The sequence below is a fragment of the Lissotriton vulgaris genome, chromosome 12, assembly GCF_964263255.1.
Source record: "Lissotriton vulgaris chromosome 12, aLisVul1.2, whole genome shotgun sequence".
NCBI classification, from domain to species: Eukaryota; Metazoa; Chordata; class Amphibia; order Caudata; family Salamandridae; genus Lissotriton; species Lissotriton vulgaris.
Genome location: NC_141700.1, coordinates 214,593,010 through 214,618,231, shown reverse-complemented (window position 1 = coordinate 214,618,231; position 25,222 = coordinate 214,593,010).

The window sequence follows — 25,222 nt, the reverse complement described above, 5'->3', positions numbered from 1 at the left end:
GACAGAGTCTCTGAATTAAGCAGAAAGCTCTCACCCAGTCAAGAGATCAGGGCTAGATCCAACACCGTTTTTTAGCTCACTGCACCATCCCAGTTTCAGAACCTGGCTGTATGCAAATTAGTCTGTTCCTGTCCCAGTGCATGATGGGAACAGGGCAAACCAAACTACAAAAGCCAATTCTTACACTGGGAAGGAAACAAGCTCCCGGGGACCGGTTTCTGGCATTACAGCCGTCTTCGGCCCGGTTTGCTTGAATCCTGATGGTGCAATGAGCAAGGGTCTCACATCTGAGAATACCCTTCCACGCTTAGGGTGGACAAAAATATTTACAACAAGGGGTGGTGAGGGACAGAGTCTCTGAATTAAGCAGAAAGCTTTCACCCAGTCAAGAGATCAGGGCTAGATCCAACACCGTTTTTTAGCTCACTGCACCATCCCAGTTTCAGAACCTGGCTGTATGCAAATTAGTCTGTTCCTGTCCCAGTGCATGATGGGAACAGGGCAAACCAAACTACAAAAGCCAATTCTTACACTGGGAAGGAAACAAGCTCCCGGGGACCGGTTTCTGGCATTACAGCCGTCTTCGGCCCGGTTTGCTTGAATCCTGATGGTGCAATGAGCAAGGGTCTCACATCTGAGAATACCCTTCCACGCTTAGGGTGGACAAAAATATTTACAACAAGGGGTGGTGAGGGACAGAGTCTCTGAATTAAGCAGAAAGCTCTCACCCAGTCAAGAGATCAGGGCTAGATCCAACACCGTTTTTTAGCTCGCTGCACCATCCCAGTTTCAGAACCTGGCTGTATGCAAATTAGTCTGTTCCTGTCCCAGTGCATGATGGGAACAGGGCAAACCAAACTACAAAAGCCAATTCTTACACTGGGAAGGAAACAAGCTCCCGGGGACCGGTTTCTGGCATTACAGCCGTCTTCGGCCCGGTTTGCTTGAATCCTGATGGTGCAATGAGCAAGGGTCTCACATCTGAGAATACCCTTCCACGCTTAGGGTGGACAAAAATATTTACAACAAGGGGTGGTGAGGGACAGAGTCTCTGAATTAAGCAGAAAGCTCTCACCCAGTCAAGAGATCAGGGCTAGATCCAACACCGTTTTTTAGCTCACTGCACCATCCCAGTTTCAGAACCTGGCTGTATGCAAATTAGTCTGTTCCTGTCCCAGTGCATGATGGGAACAGGGCAAACCAAACTACAAAAGCCAATTCTTACACTGGGAAGGAAACAAGCTCCCGGGGACCGGTTTCTGGCATTACAGCCGTCTTCGGCCCGGTTTGCTTGAATCCTGATGGTGCAATGAGCAAGGGTCTCACATCTGAGAATACCCTTCCACGCTTAGGGTGGACAAAAATATTTACAACAAGGGGTGGTGAGGGACAGAGTCTCTGAATTAAGCAGAAAGCTCTCACCCAGTCAAGAGATCAGGGCTAGATCCAACACCGTTTTTTAGCTCACTGCACCATCCCAGTTTCAGAACCCGGCTGTATGCAAATTAGTCTGTTCCTGTCCCAGTGCATGATGGGAACAGGGCAAACCAAACTACAAAAGCCAATTCTTACACTGGGAAGGAAACAAGCTCCCGGGGACCGGTTTCTGGCATTACAGCCGTCTTCGGCCCGGTTTGCTTGAATCCTGATGGTGCAATGAGCAAGGGGATGGGGCAGTGAGATAAATAACGGTGATGGATCAAGCCCTGATCTTTGGACTGGGTAAGAGTGGTCTGTTTAACTCAGACACTCTGTTCAGCACCACCCTCTTTTTGTAAATCGTTTTTGGCCACTATAGGTGTGGCAGGGTATACTCAGACATGAGTCCCTTTCTCACTGCTCCATCAGGATTCAAGCAAGCCGGGCCGAAGAAGGCTGAAATGCCAGAAACCGGTCCCCGGTAGCTTGTCTCCTTTCTGGTGAAGAATTGGCTTGGTAGTTTAGTCTGCCCTGTTCCCATGATGCACTGGGCCAGGGACAGACTGATTTGCATATAGCCAGGTTCTGAGCTGGGATGGGGCAGTGAGATAAATAACGGTGATGGATCAAGCCCTGATCTTTGGACTGGGTAAGAGTGGTCTGTTTAACTCAGACACTCTGTTCATCACCACCCCCTTTTTGTAAATCGTTTTTCGCCACTATAGGTGTGGCAGGGTATACTCAGACATGAGTCCCTTTCTCACTGCTCCATCAGGATTCAAGCAAGCCGGGCCGAAGAAGGCTGAAATGCCAGAAACCGGTCCCCGGTAGCTTGTCTCCTTTCTGGTGAAGAATTGGCTTGGTAGTTTAGTCTGCCCTGTTCCCATGATGCACTGGGCCAGGGACAGACTGATTTGCATATAGCCAGGTTCTGAGCTGGGATGGGGCAGTGAGATAAATAACGGTGATGGATCAAGCCCTGATCTTTGGACTGGGTAAGAGTGGTCTGTTTAACTCAGACACTCTGTTCATCACCACCCCCCCCCTTTTTGTAATTTTTTTTTAAAAAGGGCTGCCCATTAACCCCCTCTAATTATAGACCCATCAGCCTAATTGATACATCTCAAAAGCTGATGGGGAGGGTTATCCTTGATAGGATTCTTGGGTGGATCGAGGAAAATGGGATATTGTCTATATTCCAGGCAGGTTTTAGGTCCGGCACCTCCACCCTAGATCAGATATTTCGCCTGCAGGTCTTGTACTGGAAAACAGCAAAGGTGGAGGCTGACAGCCTCTACCTTGTGTTCGTGGACCTGCGGGCAGCATTTGATCTAGTCCAGTGTGAAAAACTGTGGAGAGTACTAGCAGACCTGGGCCTCCCGCCCTATTTGTTAGCCATTCTTTCTAGGCTTCATGTAAACAACTTTGCCCAGGTCAGGTGCGGTAGGCATGGCGAACTCACAGATCAATTCCCTGTCCAAAAAGGAGTTTGCCAAGGGTGCGTGTTGGCACCAACATTATTTAGCCTCTACATAAATGGCCCTGAGGAACATCTGAATGGTGTGGTAAACAATGATGCCCATAAATTGGCTACAGGTAGAGTGCCCGCTCTGATGTTCGCAGACAACACTTCGTTGTTGTCTAGAACATCATCGGGCATTCAAAAAACACTTTATGGCTTTGTGGAGTTTTGCGACCTTCGGGATTGGAAATCAATATAGGAAAAACAAAGTTTATGATTTTTAACCCCCCTAAGCTAGTACGCCCAAACCCTGTTCTACATGGTACCCCCCTTGAAAGGGTTAAAACATTTGTTTATTTGGGTGTCACTCTGACCGAGAAATTTGATTGGAACATGCAGATTGTTAAATCTACACTCAAGCTATCCCAGCTAGTGGGGGGCATAAGTAAAGTCTTTAGGGAGTCTACTTTTAGGCCGGTGTCCCCAGCCCTGGAGATATATTGCCACCAGGCTAGATTGGCAGCAACTTACGGGGCTGAACTCTGGGGGCACAAGCAGATAACGAATCTTAAAAAGGTGGAGCAGTCTTTTGTTAGTAACCTAGTTGGGTTACCATCTAGCACGCCTCTGATCCTCTTAGATTTGATCTTGGCATGCTGCCAATAGAGGAGATCACAAGTGCTAGACCAATTATGTACTGTAAGAGGTTGTGGTCAGTCCCTGAATTGGCCATGTACAGAGCGGAATTTTCTTAGATTTGGTCTCTTCTTAAAAACAAAAAGATCCCTTGGCTCCAGCACATTAGTGCTGTTAGCATCCGGTTAGGTTTTCTTGAATTGTGGGAAACCCCTGAGATCTTTTGCCTCAGGATATCTAAGAATGAACTCCTTTCTCAGATACGTATGCTAAATTACCAAACACTAATGAGCTCTGCGTCACTGGGCAGGTTGACATCTGAGTTCCTCCTAGTTACACCAGAACCTAAAGTTGAGGAATTCATGGACTTAATTGAACCCCCAGTTGCTCGAAAGTTATATCTACAGTTAAGGCATGGCAGTCTTCCTATTAGGACCTTTACATCTAAATGGTTAAAACCTAACAATGAAGTTTGCCCTGCATGTAGCTATAAAACTGAGAACGTAACCCATGTACTGTTCTTCTGCCCTGCCTATTCTGCAATTAGAAACTGCTGGTTGACACCTATTTGTAAGAACTTGGGACTTTTGCATTTCACACAGGCCTGTAGGATATTGACTCACGATACTCATCCTCCCAATGTGTTTGCGGTTTCTCATTATTTATTTAACATGTGGCGTAGGAGACAAACCTGTTTAACTTAATTTCTGTACATACTGTTTTAATGTCTTGCATTGCAATAACTTCTAGTTTAATTCTTTCTTAAACATTTTATGATTATTTATTGTATTAATGTTTGTGCTGATGTATTTCATATGCACTTTTATGGTCTTTTGACCGAAATAAAGTTATCAACAACAACTTACTTACTTCATTGCCTGCTGTGGGGGTCCTTCTGTTTGAATACCAACTGTTGGTCATGATTAACTATCCTGGGCAAGAGGCTCGCTACTGACTTCATTTGGAGGTTAGTGGATACAGAACAGAATTGCTTATCACAGTTGGTGGTGTATGAGACGGGGTGAGTTCTTTATCGGAAACTGAAACTTGAGTGTTCAACTTCTAGTATCAGCATAAATAGGTGGAGTGTTCCTGGCTTATTTTTCTTAAGCATAGAAGGGATTCATAATTGTTTTGCAATTTTACTTTGGAGCTTCAGGTTACAAAAGAGTCTCAACCTCGTTTATTAATGAATCAATGTCAGCAAGTGTATCAGTATTAATTGTAGAGAGCTCATGTTTTCTTTTAATCAGTTTCTGTGTTTTTTTTGTGCTGGACTCAGATTTTGCCTGCTCCCCCGCTTTACGTTTGCCCATGTTCAGTTGGCCTCCAGAACTGGGAGATCCCCCGATCCCAAAGACAGAGGTAAAGAATTTGGGAATTTGGCTGGACAAAATCTGTCCATGGGGCTCAAGCTAGAAAAACATCAGGGTCATGCTTCGGAGCACTGCAAATGCTACTGAAATCCTACTGATCATTCCTGAAACCACACGGAGAACGGTGGTACAGGCCCTAGTACTGTCACGGCTGGACTATGGCTGGCCACTCCTTGTATCTTGACGCACCCAAATACATCATAAACAGATTACAAGTGGCACAAAACGCAGCTGCGGGATTTTACTCCGCATCCCCAGACAGCAGCCAGCTCGGACAGCCCTGAGGACACTACACTGGCTCCCAATAAAGGCTAGAATAGAATTCAAATCACTCTGCATCACTCATAGAACCATGAATGATAAAGGCCCGACGTTAATTTAAAAACTTGTCACACACTACATCCCAGGTATACACCTAAGATCCTCCACAGATCTACTTATGGAACAGAATAGGATAAAGAGAGCCAGATGGGGAGGAAGAGCCTTCTCATATTTGGCCCCAAGACTATGGAAGTCCCTGCCCAGGGAAATGCACATGACAACTGATGAATTGACATTCAGAAAAAAGATCAAAACATGGCTTTTCCTGCAATCCTCTAGACTACCTCAGTCAATTTCTATCAGCACTGGGAACCCCTGGGGTAGCTATGCACTCTATAAATCCATAAACATAAACACATAAACATGTTAAAGGTGAACACTCAGTCCCTAACAGATACCAAAAAGATGCGAAAAAACTAAAGAAACGTACAGTTCCTGGGAAATAAACTGAATTGAGTAGGCCCAGTCAGGTCTCTTCAGGTCGATGACGGACGCAGGACGGGACTTCCCTTGTCCTAGGTGTGGCCTGTGCACGGCCCAGGAACATCCTTTGCTGCTGGTTTGCACAGGTGCTTTTCTGTGTGCCAGAAGGAGGCCATGCCCCCTCACCGGTGACACTGTAAGACCCTCTCCTGGTGCTTTCTGCATTGGGGTAAGGGCTGTTCTTGTGGTGAGGGTCCAGGGGGCTCAATCCCCCCACATCAGCAACTGGATTTCTCCCACGCTGCGGATTTGCGCAGGTGCTTTTTAGTGCTTTGCAAGGAGGTCACGCCCCCTCACCGGTGAGACTGCAAGTGCCTCTTCTGGCTATTTCCGTGTTGGGTTAAGGGCTCCCTTTATGTGGTGAGGGTCAGCTGCTCAACCACCGCACAGAAGCAACTTGATTTGTCCCGTGCTGTGGGTTTGCACAGGTTCTTTTCAGTGTGTCGAAAGGAGGCCACACCCCCTCACCAGTGAGTCTGCAGGTGCCTCTCCTGGCACTTTCCACGTTGGGGGAAGGGCTCCCCTTTTGTGGTAAGGGCCCAGGGCGCTTAAAAACATAACAGCAGCAACTGGATTTGTCCCTAAACTTTCATTGTCCCAGTTGCTCTCTGTTTGGCTTCTGAGTGTGGGAAACCCTCTCCAGCCCCAGACCCACCACATTTATTTTGTGTGGTGCTATAGTCACTATTCACCCTGTTGTCTCATCTGGCCTAGTTCCCATTTTTAACAATTGAAATGTGTCAGCTGTTGGCAATAATACAAAAAAGTGGTCTTCCTGCTAGACCCATCTAAGCCTGAAAAATATCATCCTCTCTCGCTGCTCACTATTTTTTCAAAAGTTGCAAAAAAATATGCCAACCAGCTGCTTTGTGTCTTTATTGAGGCCAAGGAGTTACTTCGCAGGGCACAGTCAGGCTTCTGCCTCCGTTATTTCACAGTCTGCCCTGATGCTTGCCTCAGAATCCATCTACCAAATTATTGACAAGGACAGTACAGCAGCACTGCTGATGTTGGACCTCAGAGTGGCTTTCGACATCGTGTCCACAACCTCTTAATTGAGCGGCTTAGACCTGCTGTGCCAGTCACAAGGCCTTGCAGTGGCTTGCCTCCTTCCTACAGGTGCTTCTAAACCCTTTTTATTCTCAGGTTTTCCACTGCAGCAGGTGTTGCCTAATGGCTCCTCTCTTAGCCCTACCTTATTCAACCTTTATGTGAACACTCTGGCTGATATCATCGAGTGATACTGCTTGAGCATCATGATGTATGCCAATGAGACTCAGCTGATCATCACCCTGTCACATAATGCAGTTTGCATGCTGTCTCACTGAGGACCTGTCTTTCGGAGTTCACCCTGTGGATGGATCTCAACTGTCTTAAACTGAATACAGGGAAAAAGAAGGACCTCATTTTAGGTAAACAGCCCTCAATTTGGTCCTCTGCCGGTGACCTGATTTGCTTGGCCTTCTATCTACCCCAAAGCCTAGGGTTAAGAACCTAGGCATTAGGTTAGATGAGCAGTTCACATTTGACGGCCAAATCAAGGCATTGGCAGGAAAATGCTGCTGGATTTTAAAAACTCTCAAAAAAATCAATTGCCTCCTGTCTGAATCATCTAGTAAAACAGTAGTCCAGGCACTGGTTACTTCCAGGCTGGACTACTGCAGTGTCTTGTACCTAGGAGTATCACAATCCTGACTGATGAGACTTCAGCATGTGCAGAATTCTGCAGCCCATCTGCTGGTAAATCTCTCTAGATGAGCCGCTATGGGGTCTGCACTTCCAAAGTTGCATTGGCTCCCTCTAAAGAAGAATCTTTCATTTATAGCTGTGTGCTATTGTCACAGGGCCTTTGCAAACAAGGGTCTCCGCTATTTGCTCTTCCTCATCAAGCTTTACTCTGCTGCAAGGAGCCTCAGATTATTGCTGGCCTGTATCCCCATTGTAAAGAGAGTTCATATTGTGAGCAGCTCCTTCAGCTATTTAGCATCCAAGCTGTGGAACTCTCTTCTCCATCATTTACGACAGGCTCAGACAGAATGACTGTTTTGCAAAAACCTAGAAACATGGCTATTTTTTAATTGGGCTGATTCCGATACTTCTTATTTCTAGGCCCCGGCGGTAATCTCTGTCCTGCTCGCCGAGTTTGGGGAATTCAGGCACTCTGAGCTCCATGGAGGAGCATGGAGTTCCTGAATTTCACCATGCTGGGCATGAAGCTGATTTTTTTTTTCATTTGCACGCTCAAGATTTATTTTGGTGCACACAAGCACCACAATTATCTCAGGTATAAACTCATCTAATTCCTCAGAAATTTGTTTTGCATTTAGTATTTGTTTTCTGCTGTTTTCAGATTCATATTCTATTGTATATTATTTGGAATAGATGTTTACACTTATGATTTGAAGGTTTATTTTTTGTACAACATCAATACCCTCTATCATAGTGCTTTGTTATAACCCTATGTACCCCCTCATGATTTGTTCCCATTAAATTTGTTTACAGTTTGAAAAATACATTCTCGTGTTGCGAAATTGTTTATCACAGATTAATCATGTTTGAAGAAATGTATTGATGCTTTGATTGTTCAATAGTCAGTCACCAGTAGGGATTTGACCAACAAAAAATTGCTTGTAATTATTTAACTGGATGGGTTTAACAAAATCCCTTGAAGGTACAGTTACTTGTTACCATTTGTTCTGTCCCTCAGGAGGCTCCTATTTTTCAGCTAGGCTGCAGGATCTATATGGGTGTGTGCATAATCTTGTCACTACCCCTGTGGCTGAGTGACGGAGCGTGTTGTTACCGGCTGGGAAACCTTGACCTGTGGCGGGTTTCGATTAGGATACGTGATCTTGACGACACGGATATCCACCTGAGAATGGTAGTAGGTATGCAGTAGATATGCAACCCTCAGGTTTAAATCAGATATGAGTGGAATTTAAAAGCGGCAAACCCCTATTTGCCCTGATGAAGTTGCTCAAAGCACAGCAACGAAACAGTTGCTCAAAGCACAGCAACGAAACATGTTGGCGATTTAGACTCACATGAAACTTCGTTCAATGTGAGCTGTTTTAATTTGGAGTACTCACAGCCCAGAATAAAAGCAGGAGTGGCCAGTGAGTTCTGCAATTTTAATGCGTGAGATTCACTTTTTCTTTTTCTCACAGGGGTTAATGGTGAATATGTACACTTAAACAGCGATTGGTATTTGCCATTCGCTGTGGCACGGAACTTAGTATTGTTTGTCTGTTGAGGAGGAAAAGGATCACTGCATGTTGTTTGTCTTTCCTTCTAGTTTTCTGTCTTTTTCTTTCCACTTTCATGAGAGTGAGCAACCGATGATGAGAAGTGGGTACACTGGCAATTGCTAGCCAGATAACCCCATTGGTGGTTCTACCGCGAGGTGCTCACTCTCCTTCTCCACAATTTTTTCGGGATGGGTGATGGTTGTTTGGCAATTTTAACCTTACCTTGTGTGTACTGTGACGAAGAGTGACACTTGCGCAGGAATTAAAGAGCCTTGATATAACAAGGAAAGGGGTAGTGACAAGATTATGCACACACCCATATAGATCCTGCAGCCTAGCTGAAAAATAGGAGTGTCTTGAGGGACAGGCCCTATCTGTTTTGGTATTTTTTGAGTGGGGGGCGGCCTGTGCGTTAGTTCCCCCTAAGACTCCAAGGAGTTGATACCATTTGTTCTTCCCAAGCCTCCAAGGGTATATTGGGTTTCCCACTTTCTTGCCTCTACAATTATCTCAGGCAGCTAGCGAGCAGGCATGAGACTTCGCGCTCATTCGAGTTCTGGGTGTGATGGTGCCAATGTGGTGCTTATTGCGGTCACAAAGTCACCGCTAAAGTAGCTTTTGTGCTTGAGAACAGTTGAGAGGCTTCTCAAGTGGATTTTCTTCTCCGACAAACCGTGGGAGTTGTTTTTTTTTGTGTGGCCTACATTTTTTCAGTTTGGGCCTAGTTATATTTTTGCATTTCATTTTTCTTTTTTTTTCAAAGTAGTAACGTTGGACAGTTCAGGATAATTTCTCCATGTTTTTTTAATTTGCAATATTCATTTATTTTACTATGTGGCCTAGTCTGCCAAATTGCCATCCAATAGGCCCAGGCCTGTGCTAGACATGGGTGCAAGAAACAACTGTTTGTGTGATATATGTTGCTTCAAAAAATTATTTATGGCTGGTATGGCATGTAGTGAATTGAAAATGTGATTTTTTGGGGGTTTCATGTTTGTTCGTGTACAAAAATTGTGTATGTTTGGGGAAACATTTGATGCCTTGGGAGGATGTGCGTTGTTGTAAACTTTTTATAGCTAATTTAATTTGTATTTTTGGCATAGCTGAATGAATGGTAGTGTTTTCTTCAGTTTTATGATTCCTCCTTTGTCTGTCCAATGTGTGTGTGTGTGTGTGTATGTGTGGGTGTGTTTTTGTCATAGACCATCGTTGGTTTGTCTATGTTCTCCATGCCATGTGGTCACGGGCCATTTTACGGAGCATGTATCATTAGGCTTGAATATGTTCTCTTTGTTCCCCATGCCTCCTTGCTCAGTGTTGTTGATTGATCATGTGGCACTGGCTGGCAGTCATTTCGTGCACCCACCCAGTGGGCTTTTGCCGTAGTCTTGCATGTATTCTTTGTTCCTCATTCCTTCTTGCTCAGTGTCCTTATTTGTCCAGGTGGCATTGCTGGCTGCCTTTTTGTGTATCCAGCCAGTGTGTTTTTGGTTTAGGCTTGCATGTGTTCTTTGTTCCACATGCCTCCTTGCTCAGTGTTGCTGTTAGACCATGTGGCATTGGCTGGCAGCCATTTTGTATATTTGGCCAGTGTGCCTTTGCGACAAGCTTGCATGTGCTCTGTGTTCCCAATGCCTCTCTGCTCTTTGTTGTTGTTTGACCATATAGCACTGGCTGGCAGACATTTTGTGCATCCAGACAGTGTGCTTTTTCCATAGGCTCTGAATAATGGATGTGAGATAGCAGTTTCATAATATGCCTGAAGATCTTGGTAGTATGTATATTAAGAGTATGATTTTGATGAACAATGCTTATATTGGCATTTTTTCCTTTTTGCACCTCCAGTACATTTGTTCTCATATTCCCATACAAATATCTGCAACTATTGATTTATTTTTAATTATCAATTTAATTATATCTTCTTAATATTTGTATTTTTATTTCTTTATTTAATTTTTTAATTTTATTTTTTAAATTGTACTTCTTTTTTTTAAATCTAAATTGTATTTAAAAAAAATTTCATTGTTTGTTTTATTTTTTAATCCTAATCATTTTTTTACTTAATTTTTTTTTTCCATTTTGGCTCAGTTGATCCATCCATCCATTTATCCATCCACCAGAGGCACACATCCGCACACCAGCATTCAATTTTTTAGGTATATAGTTCCATCTCCTCCTGGATATCATGGCTGCGGTACACTTTAGACATATCATCATCATTTGTTTGTGTAATAATTATTTTTCAATTTCCCCCTGGATCACGTTGCCTGCCACAGGTGCCACTAACCTCCATTTTTAAAAGATTACTATTCCATTTACCCTTGTAGTTCCCTGAGTGCCACATGTGTCTTCTTTAAAATAGATGGACAGAAAAGAAAGAGCTTTATTGTTCTATATACTGTCTGTTATTCTGATGGGGAACAGAATTTTATTGTATGGTGGCGTGGTTTGACTTTAAAGTGGTTGTTACCTAAGTAACCAACCACACTAATATTGCCTTAGGCTGTATTAATTCAAAGTAACCAACCACTAATATTGCCTTTGACTGTACTAATTCAAACTGCAACAATGCCACATTTCACTGAATGTTTTTCTTAGGTGCATAAGAGAAGAGACATCCGCAGTACAACAAAAGACCTGTGCAGTGAAACACATAAGTCCTCCATTCTCTACCACTTGTCCAGCTTAGTGCAATTGCCTACTGAAAGTTTTAAGATGGCCCCAGAGAAATATACTCCCAAGAAAGTGGTCAGTAAGAAGAAGTAGCTTCGCCCCAGTGGCATGCTGGCCCAAACCTTTTTATGGACCATGTCGTGGACCACCCCACCGGCCTCCAGGGAGCAAGCTGAGTCCCAGGGACAACTGCCTGCTTTTAAAAAATATTTTTCACCTATTCACAAAGGGTAAAGGGTCCCCTGGGTACCTCTTCTCGTTTGCGAGTGACTTTCCATGCTTTTGAAAAGGGTGGTAAACTGCAAGTGCTTTGCGACCGCAAATACGGTTGCAAAACAATCAAACATTGGTGGTGAGACTCGCTATTAGGAAGGGACACCCTTGGCATGCCCCTTCCTAATAGTGAGTCGCAAACCATATTTTATGAGTCACTAATAGGTTAGCAACTCGCAAAATATGGTTTGTACATGGGGCTGACCTATTTTACCGTCCTAAACGGGCCAAATTCCCATTTGCGACCTCAAAAACGGGTCGTACATCTGCCCCCTAGAGGTGGCAGTCTTGCCTCACAGCAGCCATCAACACCATTAACAGAACAGCAACAGAAGGACTGTACCCAACCTCTGCATTCTATTGGTTTCTATTGGCAGTGCTTAAGTCCAGTGCAGACGCTATGGCAAAAGAGGTTGAGCAAGGGCCAGCACCAATAACCATCCACAGGATGCTCCTGGAGTATCTGGATGCGCCAGAAGAGGCCTATGTGGCTTTTTACGAGTGTGTACTCATGCTGTTCAACATGATTTTCCTTTAAATTCGGACAGAAACAAAGTGCTTCAATGGCACACGTCACAATTTGTCACAAAATGTAGTCTTTTTGTGAAGAATAAACTAGCACTACTCTGGATGCATCAGGCAATTCAGCCACTGTTTCTTTTTCTGCTTCTTATATGATGCACCATTGTTAATCTTTTGTCCATAATAAACGAAATTCATAAAAAATGTATAGTTTGATAAAGTGCTTCACAAACGAAAGCTTGTGATATAAACTTTTTGTCATTTTCAGACTTTTATTAGACATAAGTCTGAATAGTACCTTCCCTTTGGCAGGAATAATGTCTGTTTTCTTAATAATATGCTGCTTTGAACTATCAATTATTAGTTTACAGTTGCTCATTAGTGTCACATTGTTGCTCTTTATAATTGTGTAACCTATTTTAAGGATTTGCTCTCCATACTTAACTATTTCCTTCACCCACAGAAATACATTGTAGCACTTCCACTTGCAAATAAAGACATATTATGCAGTCCCTTCGAAACCAATACAAGGCCCAGTATTGATTATGATCTTTGAATATTCAGACAAGACAAATTTACCCATTTCACGCAGCAGTGAAGGCAAAATGGATTTTACTCGCATTTTGCACATAGTTAATACAACCACTTTAGGACTGATGGATTTAACATTTAGGTATATTTTAACGAGTACTGAAATACTTTTAAAAGTAAGGATTATCTCTTAATTAAGCACTTGGCTATTACACACTGATGCCCTTCCCCTGCCGCTAAATCATTTGTACATTTCCACAAATACTTGATGTTAATCAACCTAATGCTCTCTGAGCCTGATGAATGTCTCCTTAACAGAACATCCTATTCATTGTATTCATATTTAATGTAATTGCCACTTTAAAGGAGCAGTCTACCAACACAAGAAGGTTCAGCATGATTGACAGGCAGGCTCAGCTGAAGAGTCCCAGAGCAATTACAGTAGATTTACGGAAAATTCAGACATTGTTTCCAAGAAGAAGGCTATATGTGGAAAAATGACAGGCAATATCTATTTTTTTAGCTGTCTAGCATATGTGGTGTGAGGATTTCCTTAACTCAAAACTTAACAATTAGACTCACCATGTTGATGCAGTTATCACATTTTGAAGTTATATTCCTTTTTGGGGTACATTTCTTTACTGGTTTGTTTTGTTCAGACAGCAATGCAATCACTACAAGTCATTTATCTAAAATAAAAACATATTGCATTGTTACTAACAAGTAATGCACTTTCTTTTGGTATATACTAAACTGAACCATATTTAATTATACCTGACTTTGATAATATCAGTATCGTGCACCAGTATTGCACGTACCTTCCCTGACGTGGATTATCCTTTTTTTTTTTTTACATTTCTGCTTCCATTTTATGGTTATCATTACAAAAGGAACACAACATACACTATCATACCTCTATTGCAATTGAGGACATAATGGATTGTTTTTGCAGCAATTGTTTTGCACATATTTTGTGCCAAAGAATTATATATCAATCTACTGTATCAACGAGCAAACGTTCACTGTTAGAACAAAGCTGTAATTGACAGATCAGGAGTTTGAACTTGGCAATGCCTTTTCACCCTTCCATTCTCCTGAAGGTAAATAAATTGAGTACTATTAGTGGGTAATTGTAGCATCTCTTATTTACAATGGTTAGAAACTGTAGAAGAATAGTATGAAGTACTATACAAAAACAAGATAATATTTCTAGATTGGCTACACACTTGAGTTAGAAATTGTAAATTGTTTGGTTTCGGGGGCCTCGTTTTGAGGTCCCTGTTGAGAGTCTTAGTACTGTCAGGTGCAGAGTTAATGAGAATCATAAGCGGAAATCTGAGGGTTTTCTTAAAAATAAGGAATTTCAGGTTTAACCTGTAATTCGGGTCTCCCTAGTGTTTCCCATGAAGACAGTAGTTGCTTTAGTCTCAAGATGAATTACAATGGTCATCGAAGTTACTATGGAACTTGTAATTCTGATGGGCCATTACATCCTGTTACCAGCCCCTTCAAAATGACCTTTGACCTAGTACTGAGTCTCAGCAGTCTCACTTCCATTATGTAAAGAAAGATCCCTTTCAGAACATTATTTTGTCACGCTGCTAGTATGCTTTAATGTTATTGTTAATAAGGGTCAGGTATGGTGTTAAAGTTTTGCACATCAGCCCTATTGGATATTTCTGGTCTTATTTATGTTCATTAAAGCCCCCCCTAAGAATGAGAAGAATCTCAATCAAAACATGTGACCCCCATCTGGAGCTGTGTTAAATGCAGTAAACAAAAAACAAAGACAGACTATGCCCGAGGTCTGTGAATGAAATTCATGATTTCCATTCAATGCAATTTCCATTCATTAAGATGACACAGGACTGCTTTGTTGATTAAGAAGTCTCAATCTTATTTATTTCGAAAGGTCTCCAAATCTGTGTTGATAATATTGATCCCAGAAACAAAGCCTGCCACAACATGTTTTGTGACAATGAGGTCACTTTACCAGGGTCAATACATTAACTTGGAACACCAAGCTACATGTTACATACAATGAGTCATCAAGATGAGCAATGAATGGAAAGAAAGATTCAAATAGAAAAGAAGACACCTTAGGTTCACATATTATGCAGATGTATGCACAATTGCTCTAATCTTTTCAGGAGTCTACCACGTTTCAATTTGGTGACTCAAGATTAAATAAGAAAGGCATAATCTGAAAGTATCAAAACTCTCCACCATAGACAACGAGAGATTACCAATTGTTCAAACTGACCTAAGTGTAAGTTTGATATTTTGTTTATTATCCTTGTGAAGCAAGCCAATGAAGGAAACATGTGAAGTAAAAATATAACCAGAGAAAAATAAGAATTAGAAACACTAAGAAAAGAGAGACATCTAGTGACTGCCATGGACTGCTCTAGAACGCCCATAAGGCGTTGCGATAGAATTAATGCCCATCAACATTTCCAAAACCAAGTTTCTTTTTTATATTCAATCCCTACAATGACAATTCATTCAAATAATCTTTATTTTGGTCATGGACCTTAAAAGATACAAACAATCAATAAAAACAGCATTATGACTATGTACATCAGCATTGGAATAAAAATACTCAATTAAATATCATAAAAGCTAAGAACATAGTTAAAAAGAGAGTAAAAAAGTTAAAAAGTACAAGTAATAAGCAAACGGAACGCATGTATCACACCTCAGAATGGAATAAGCAAAGAAGTGTCAGCGGGAAGAATTATTATTAAATGACCAGCGTCTGCGCCACATAGCGTACAAGAAACAGGAAACTGAAAATACAATAGGCGGAGAGGTGTCACATTTTAATATTCTAAATGTCTGATGATACTGTTTGAACCCCAAGTTTCTACAGAGTTGGATGAGCAGAAGAAAAAAACATGGGACTCAGTCTCCTCCGGTACACCACACGCTGGACATTCTAGCAGCTTAAAATGGGACCATTTATGAGAAAAAACCCTAAATGGTAGTGTACCGTGTCTAAATTGTACATAGAGTTTTCTTGCACCACTTGGTAAGATTTTGTCCAAAAATGGCTCTAATTTATACTCCTCTTTAATACTAAGAAGCTCTGTGGTTAAAAGACCCAACGTAGAGTTACTGAGGATATCCGTCATCTGTTGATTGCGATAGAGTTTCACCAAGTCAGCGGTGACATCTCTGCACAGGCAACTTCAGGGTTGCTCCAGAGGTCCAGATTACCTAGCCTCTTACTCTCACTTTTTATATAAGCAAACCACTGGAGTTTTTCAGTCCCAGGGAGTCCCATGAGTTCTTTAGCTTCAGATCTAAAATGCTTCAGTTCTGGAGTTACCCACAGTCTGCACCAGTATATTAAAGGGCGTAGGCCAATTTCTTCATCTATTGCTCTAATTCCTAAATTCATTCTCAAAGGGGTAAGGGGAGTACTAACCGGGAGAGCTAATAAAGATCTCAAGAAACAATTTTCTGCCTTGAGAATATATTCAGTCGAGCAGTGTCCCCACAGTTCTACCCCATATATTATAGCTCCCCTAGCTTGTGCTTTGTAAATTTCCAGAATGGAGGCAACTGGCTTAGAGGTGGATTCCCTGTGCAATTTTAGGACACCTCCCGTAGTCTGTGCCAACCTAGGTTTGGCCTTGGGAATCTGGGGACCCCACTCCATATTATCTGTGAGGGTGACACCCAAGTAGTCAAATACAGTTACCCTTTCCAGAGTGATGCCATTTAAAGAAGGGTTGGGACGGGTGGTCTTTGGTGGGTTACAGATCATATACTTTGTCTTTTGTGTGTTGATCTCCAACCCCCTTTTCTTACAAAAGCTGGCAAAGCTGTCTAGGGCACGCTGTATTCCCATCGGGGATTTTGACAATAGAAGGATGTCGTCAGCAAACATTAATGCCACTACCTGTTCATTTTTTATTTTCAGGGCATGGATGTCTTTGACCCCCATAAGGTGGGTGTAGTAAATACCTCAAGTAGTCCAAGTAGAGGTTGAGAGGTTTATTGAGAGAGACAGCTTGAACAACCACCTTCAGCAGAATACCAGTAGAGACTGTTCAGATCAACACACAGAGAATGTTACAGTGGGAATGTACAATAACAATTCCAACATGGAATACTACACACCTTCCCCCATAAAAAAAACAAAAGATAAACAGAATAAAAAAAAATAGAAAACAAAGCAGAGAGAAAAGAAAAAAAAAACTTCAACACAAGTAATCATGTAATTTCACAGGAATCTGCTTGACACGAGAACTCTTCCTCAGAACTAAGTCAGGAACATCATTGTCTCGGGAAACAGGATTTTGAGAAATGGAAACAGGTTTTTGGACGATGGAGTTACCAACATTACCTTCATTAGCAAGTGTGGGAGAAACATCTTGAGGAGAGATATCAACCACAGGAACAGGAAGATTTAAATCTTGACTCTCCTGCATAAAAGTGTCTATCATAGCAGAGTAAGGCACATGGTCTTCAACAACAGAATTCTTTGGTATGTTATCCGAAGTGGAATCATGGGTATTAGAGGAAGATGATGAACATTGACTTCCTTCCAAACTCAAATTTTGACACAGAGACACTCTTCTGAAATTCCATACTTTACCCCCCTCAACACAAACTGCTTTAGAGAAAATTTCTATAACCTTGCAAGGATCAGACCATTTGTTCCATTTATTGCCAACAGACCTTCCAAACTTGACACGTACAAAATCACCAACTCTGATCTTCCTACTACGGTTGTTTAAGGATAAGAAATTGCTTTTAATTTTTTCTTGGTATTTCAAAACTCTATCTTTAACCTTATCACTGTCAAAAGAAGTTTCACCCGGGAATTTAATTTTCATCCACCAAGGAAGAAGTTTTGAACCGGGCTTTCTACCTCTAAGCATCTCAAAAGGAGACAACCCTGTGAGCGAGTTGGGCGAGGTTCGATAAGACAATACCGTAGCACGCAAAGCTTTTCTCCAATCCAAATCACTCTTAATGGCCAATTGGATGGATTCCTTAATTACCCTATTGAAGCGTTCCGTTTGACCATTGGCCTGGGGATTGTAATTAGACACCCTTTTATGCACAATGCCACATCTTTCAAGAAAAGACCTGAATTCTCTACTGACAAATTGTGGACCATTATCAGACACAACTTCAGCTGGAATCCCTTCCCTACAAAAAACTTCATCCAGGAACTGAATAACCTGTGTAGAACCAACTTTGTCCACAATCTTGAGTTCAGGCCATTTAGAAAAGTAGTCGATTAAGACTAAAGCAAACACCTCCTTGTTGGGAGACAAAGAAAGAGGTCCAATAATATCAATGCCTAATTTTTTCCAGGGACAGATGACAAACTCAATGGGAGAAATATCTGTGGACAAAGGTTTAACAGTCTTGTCACTTTTGGCACACGGAGAACAAGAACTAACCCACTTATCAACCATTTTATCAATCCCGGGCCACCAGTAAAATTCACGGATACGTCTCTTGGTACTGGACATTCCCATATGGCCTTCATGTGCCATAGAAACAATCTTTTCTCTCAAAGTAAAAGGAGGAATAATCTTATCACTTCTAATTACGAATCCCTGGTCAAACATAAGTTCATCCTTAACTTTAAAGAAAGAAAGAACATCACCAGAAAGGTACCTTTCTTGGGGCCAACCATGCTGCAAATAATCCACAACGCCAGATAAACAAGTATCATTACACATTGCTTCCCTCCAAGCAATCTCAGATATGCCATCAGACAGACCTGCACTGTTACATTCATTGACATCATCAATGTTAAAAACTACATGAGAATCGGATTGGTCAGGACAAATGGGATTCACTAACGGTAACCTGGACATGCAATCGGCATGTACATTCAAACGACCAGGGATATACTCCACAATACACTAAAATTCTTGCAGTTTTGCAGCTAGGCGGGCCAACGCGCAGATAATGTTCTGCCACAACCAGCTGCCAACATATTTATCAAAGGCTTGTGGTTGGTCCTTAATCGAAACCTAGTTCCCCAAATAAAATGCTCACAGGCCCAAGTACATGCTAAAAGCTCTTTTTCTATGGTGGAGTAGTTATATTCAGCGCCACGCAACGTCCTGGAAGCATATGAAACTACATGTTCATCCCCTTTGCCTTTCTGGATTAGCACAGCACCAAAACCTACATTGCTTGCATCCACACATACAATGCATTCTTTACCCAGGTCAAACGGTCTAAGAAAAGGAGCATTCGCCACTTCTTGCTTCATCAAATCGAAAGCAGATTGTTGGTCGTTGCACCAAATAAATTTTACATCTTTTTTTAACAGAGATCTCAAAGGGTGTACTTTTGAGGCGTAGTTCAGAACAAACTTACTGTAAAATTCAGTCAGACCTAAAAATGACTGAAAATAGAACAAAAGAAAGCAACCCTGCCTTGTGATATAATGGTCCTAAGAGTAGGATCCAAACAATATATATGGGGTGATTTGTCTAGGAGCCCAGCATTGCACATGACAGGAAACGGGTCAATCCAAGTATACTCAAAGAAGGTAGTTAGAATATATATATATATATATATTTATTTTTTTATATTCTTTGAATTGAGGTAGCAAGAAGGTACAAAAATAGATTGCATTTTAAATCCACATAATATTTTTTAGAACATCAAAAAACATACATTGGTGAGGGGAAAGATAAAAAGAAGGAAAATTCATCCTACGTTGTGACCTACCCACTAACATACCACACTTCAATCATACTCTCATACTTACTAATTTCAATTCAATCAACCTCATATTCTATCATTCAACTTTCATTCTTCCAATCATTCCTATAGTCCTGGTGTGTGCAACACAGAGATGGTGAAATTGTTGCATAAATCAGGATGTTATTCCAGGCAGATGACATATATACGGGTCCTGATGAATATAGGACAGTGTGCCGTATTCCTGGAAACACAAGCCGACGCGCGTTTCGGTGACAGGCCAGTGGGGCCACACCTTCGTCAGGGCTAGGAGTTGTTAACTGGGAGGGGAACAGGTGTAAAATCTGGAAATAAAAACAATATCTTAGATTTTTGTTCTATATACACAATACAAATATAGATTATTCAAATATACATTTTCTACTGTTTGATGCATTTTTACGTTTTAAATCAGCATTGGTTATTGGTATAGTAACTTTATGGTTGACTTCTTGTGGCTGTGCAATGCCAGACTACCTAGTGACACTCCCTAAGACAGACTCCCAGTTAGGTGAGATCTGTAGAAGGCACAATGATAACCTTAGCTAAGCGAACCATTGAGTACATTTCATAACACCACTCATATTCAAAAATATTTTTAAACCTTCCTCATACATATATACATTCATTCTAGCGCGCATATGACCGAATTTTTTGCACAATTGAACCTGAGATTCATCAAAAGAAATTATAGCAATCAGTGATAGGAGTCAAAGGCTTTCTTTTTGGAGAACCCGACCTCTAGGTTGAACATGTGATTCATTATCAAGTATAGCAAAGCAAGGGAATTATTGGCATAGTTCTTTAGGGGGCAAAGACTTTCTTTTTGGAGAACCCGACCTCTAGGTTGAACATGTCATTCATTATCAAGTATAGCAAAGCAAAGGAATTATTGGCATAGTTCTTTAAGGGGTTTATTCAGGATTTTAACAGGGAAAAGAAAAACACGATATTTTTAAATCAAAACATAATATTCTTCAATCTTGAAAAGTTTTTTTGTTTTATTTATGAAACTAGTTCAACACCAAAGAAGGAAACATTTTTTTTGATATGTTACCTATATTAGAATCCAAGTCATAAAGGCACAGATACTCGTGACCAAAGGATCTACGCAAGGAGGATAACGCTCTCTACTTCCAATCACACCGGATACTAGTAATAGTAGTCCTATAATTGAGATAAGGTTCAGTTCAAAATTAGAGCCTAATAGATTTGATGTTGATTAGAGCACTGTTTAGGATAAGAGAGTCACAAGGCGACACAGGGGTTAATTATATTTTAAATAAATATTTGTTTTAACAAGACTATGATAAAACTTCCATATTTGTTTTCAGACACAGTTTTTAATATTGTATTGACTCCAATACAAGGTTGATAACGCTCGAGCACCGTCTGAGGTCCTAAGGTCCTATGTTAGACTAAAACATAAAATAAAATTTCACGAATTACCTGAAGGGTTCTTGAGAATGCTCCCCGACAGGAGTGTATAATTAAACTCCAAGGAACGAAAACAAGTAGCTTTCGATGATATTTCCTAGCAGAAAAGGGGAGCACTAATTATGGCCATGCTCATACTATTTGGTCTGATATCCAAGAAAGTAAACAACGGTGTTCCGTTACCTGAATGGGTAAGTAGCTTATCGAAGGGCAGGAAGGGTCGCGTTCACGGAGCGCTATGCAATGAAACCAGTTCCGTGGATGATAGGCGAGTAGTTGTAGGCGGGGCGTAAAGCCGCCGTACTTCCTGCTATACGGGAGAGCGAGTAGCTATCAATAGGGATTCCTAATAGGAGATAGAAGGCCAATGGTAAGTATATAGTTTAACAAGTATCGCCTAAGCAGCATGGTATCAGTCGAATACACATACCGTAAAGAAATGGGGCGTAGCGCCGCCGTATTTCCTGCTATGTGGGAGAGCGGGTAGCTGTAAATGGATATTCCTAATGGGAGATAGAAGATAGGAGGCCAATTGTAAGTATATAATTTAACAAATTTCGCCTAAGTAGCAAGGTATCGGTCAAATACACATACCTTAAGGAATTGGTAAATCGTCCTTAGATGGGGTTCCGTCGACTCAGCGGGTCGACCTACCACAGCGGGAGACAGGACTCTCGCCCGTTCACTGCCTGTTCGCATTTAAATAGGCAGTTCTTCGCGCCACAGACGAGACGCATCAGCTGTGTTTGAATTGTAAACATAGATGACAGACTTAATTCTTCTGATAGGCAGGCGGCAGTCATCTTAGGTAAGCTGTGTTGGAACTATAAACATAGATGACGAACCTAATTCCTCTAGTAGGCAGGCGGCGGCCATCTTAAGTAAGTGAGTTCTTATTTTATGAGATTGTTCTTTTTGTTTAGTTTCCTACCATTTCGGGTCATGTTTAGATCATAAGCAGTCTTTATAGTTACGATGACATTTATTAAGTAAAATATGGCAATTAAAATATGCCATAATTTTGTTTTGTCTAGTAGGAACATCATTAAAACATCTGCAAGTCCATTGTATTCGTCCATTTCATAATCTCCCTTATAATATTAGAGATAAACCCAAAATACGAATATTGCCAAATAATGAGATTTTTTCTCCCTATTTGCTATGCAGTTCTTGAGCCAAGTAGCTTGAGGGTGTTTTTACAGGAATGCCTGGTGCCAAGGACATTCTTCATTCAGTCCCTTAGTTACAGCATTCAAGAAAAAAATCCAGAACACCTCTCGCTTTTTTCGTAAGCCTACAGGATCAGTTCCTGGACTAGCCTTTATTTTTTCCAGGATGAACCAACGAAGTTCCAGTTCTTTATGTTCTTTTTCTAGCCAATGTGCTACAATGGGGGCTGCAGTTTTTTTGTTCCTAATGTTTGACCTATGTTCCCCTATTCGCACTCGACATTCTCTGCCTGTTTCCCCAACATATGGGAGATTGCATGGACACAATATCAAATATATGATATTGCTGGTACGGCAGTTAGTCATAGTGGCATTACGTCGTACTGATACCGTGCAAGTGTTGGTACTGACAGTTTCTCCCACAATAGCCTGTGGGCAAATATGGCATGTCCCACATTTGTGGTTGCCATATACAGGTTCCAATCCAGTTATAGTAGTTTGGATATTTTCAGGTATTTCTCGAATTTTGCCTCTTACCAGGTGATTTTTCAGATTGGGTTTTTTTTTAAGGCAAATATGGGTCGGCTCAAATGTGTCTTGTCACTTTCCAAGTTCAGAATGTGCCAACTAGAATTGATGGCTTGTCTAATTCTGTGATTCATTTCCGAGTGGCGGGTAACGCATACTAACTGGTTTGTTTTTTCAGAGTTTTTTTCCGTAAACATCGCCTCTTTATTGGTGTATCTAGCCCGTTTGAACAAATCTTTAATCAGTCTGGCAGGATAAATAAAAATGACACCAACTGTTCCCTGGTCCATGGTGCCGGTGCTTTTAAAATGCTCTGTATGTGATTGAATTTAGGTTTGATACCTTCTGAGGAGATCTCGTGACCAAGATATTCAACTTTGCTTTGTCTGAATTTACATTTTGACAATTTTAATGTTAAACCCTTTTCTTGAACACACTTTAAAACTTTCTCTAGATTCTCATCATGCTCCTCATAATTCTTACCATATATAAGAATATCATCCTGAAAGGCGATGGCACCCAAACAACCCTCCAAAACAGTTTTCATGAGCCTTTGGAAAACAGAAGCCGCACTGGCTAAGCCGAAAGGCATTCGGCAATATTGAAACATTCCTTTTGGTGTGATGAAGGTCGTTAAAAATTTTGACTCTTCATGCAACAATACTTGATGATATGCACTAGTTAAATCTAGTGTAGAGAATACAGATGCACCTGACAGGGTAGAGATGAGCTCATGAATATGAGGCAAAGGATGTCTGTCAATCCAAATCTCCTTGTTTAAACTTCGAAGGTCAACACACAGACGAAGTTCGCCAATGCTCTTAAGTGACAAAACTACTGGCGAAACCCATGGGGAGGATTCAACAGGTTCTATGATTTTCTTATCAACCAAATCAGACAAAATCCCCCTCAATTTTTCACGATAAGCCAAGGGAACATTTCTTACTTTATGCCGGATGGGGATAGCTGATTCTTTGAGAATGATACGGTGTTTAAAGTTTACAAAAACTCCCAAATTATCAGAAAAAAATTGATGAAAACTTGTGCTTCAATTGAACAATAAAATAATTCACAGGAGGGACGACATATGCAGGAGAAGAGGCATTGGGATCAAGTTTAATGCCCAGATCATGTTGATGAGGCCAACATAATATGGATGCCCCTTTGGTGGCAACATAAACTTTTCCTTTGGTCGTCCTGTCTTTAAACTTAATATCTGCCAACATGTACCCCTCAATATCAATTTTCTTACCAGTATACCCTCCAGGATGTACATCTGGTGGTAATAATTTGGTCGAGTTCCAATATCGGTTAAAAACATTTTTGACAATTATGGTGTACCATGCACAGGAATCAATGAGCATGGGAATTTCCTTACCATTGATAATGATAATATCAGTGGGAAACTCTTTACATTTTGAATCGCCCACACACAACAAGGTATTGATTTCAGAAGGTTGTTCTGTGTCCTCACATTCTTTGTAAGATAAGAAATTTACTTTTTGAGAAGCCTTACACATTTTGCTAAAGTGACTAGATCTTTTACACTTTATGCAAATCTTGTTCCAAGCAGGACAACCTCTGTAGTTACCTACGTGATCATTTGCACCACATCTATAACAAATAATTAGAGATTTTTTTACAGGAAATTTACTTTCTCTTCCAGAGAAATCCTTTCTGGGAGGAACAGAAGTCTTCCTAAAATTATTGAAATTTTTTACTAATGAAACTTCAGGGATAACAACCTTACTTTTGGCATCCTGACTTCTGATTTCATTCACAAATAGTTCAGATTGTTCAATACCTTTGGCAATGTTTAACACGGCACTGAGGGAAGACTCAGTGCCCATCCAAAGACGTTCTTGGATTTTTTTACTTTTTGTGCGCATCATAATTTGATCCCTCAAGACCTGTTCAAAATGTATAGTTTCAAAAGCACAAGACCCAGCCAAAGTGCGCAAAGCGGCTACATAGTTTTCTATAGATTCATCTTCTTTTTGTACTCTAGAATAGAATTTAAATCTTTCCATTACAGTATTGATCTTTCTTCCAAATCTAGTGCTTAATAGTTTTATGACAATTTCAAAAATATTTAAATCACCAGCACCAACATTTTCAACAGGAGGTAAGTTTTCTAATTCTTTGAGTCCTGCACCACCTAAACAATTCTTTAGTAACGCTAACTTTCTTTTTGGAGAACAACCATCCTCCTCAATAACATCTACATAAGCTAAAAATGTGGGATACAAAAAGATCCCATTCTACTTTTGGATCTCCAGCTGTAGGTAGAAAGTGTGCAGGAGAAGTAATGTTATTTGACATTTTAAATCAATTAAACTTATAATTTTTTACATAAATGTCAAGATTTAAACAGAAGATACTAAGAAAAGGTTACACAAAATAATAAAAGTAGTCACC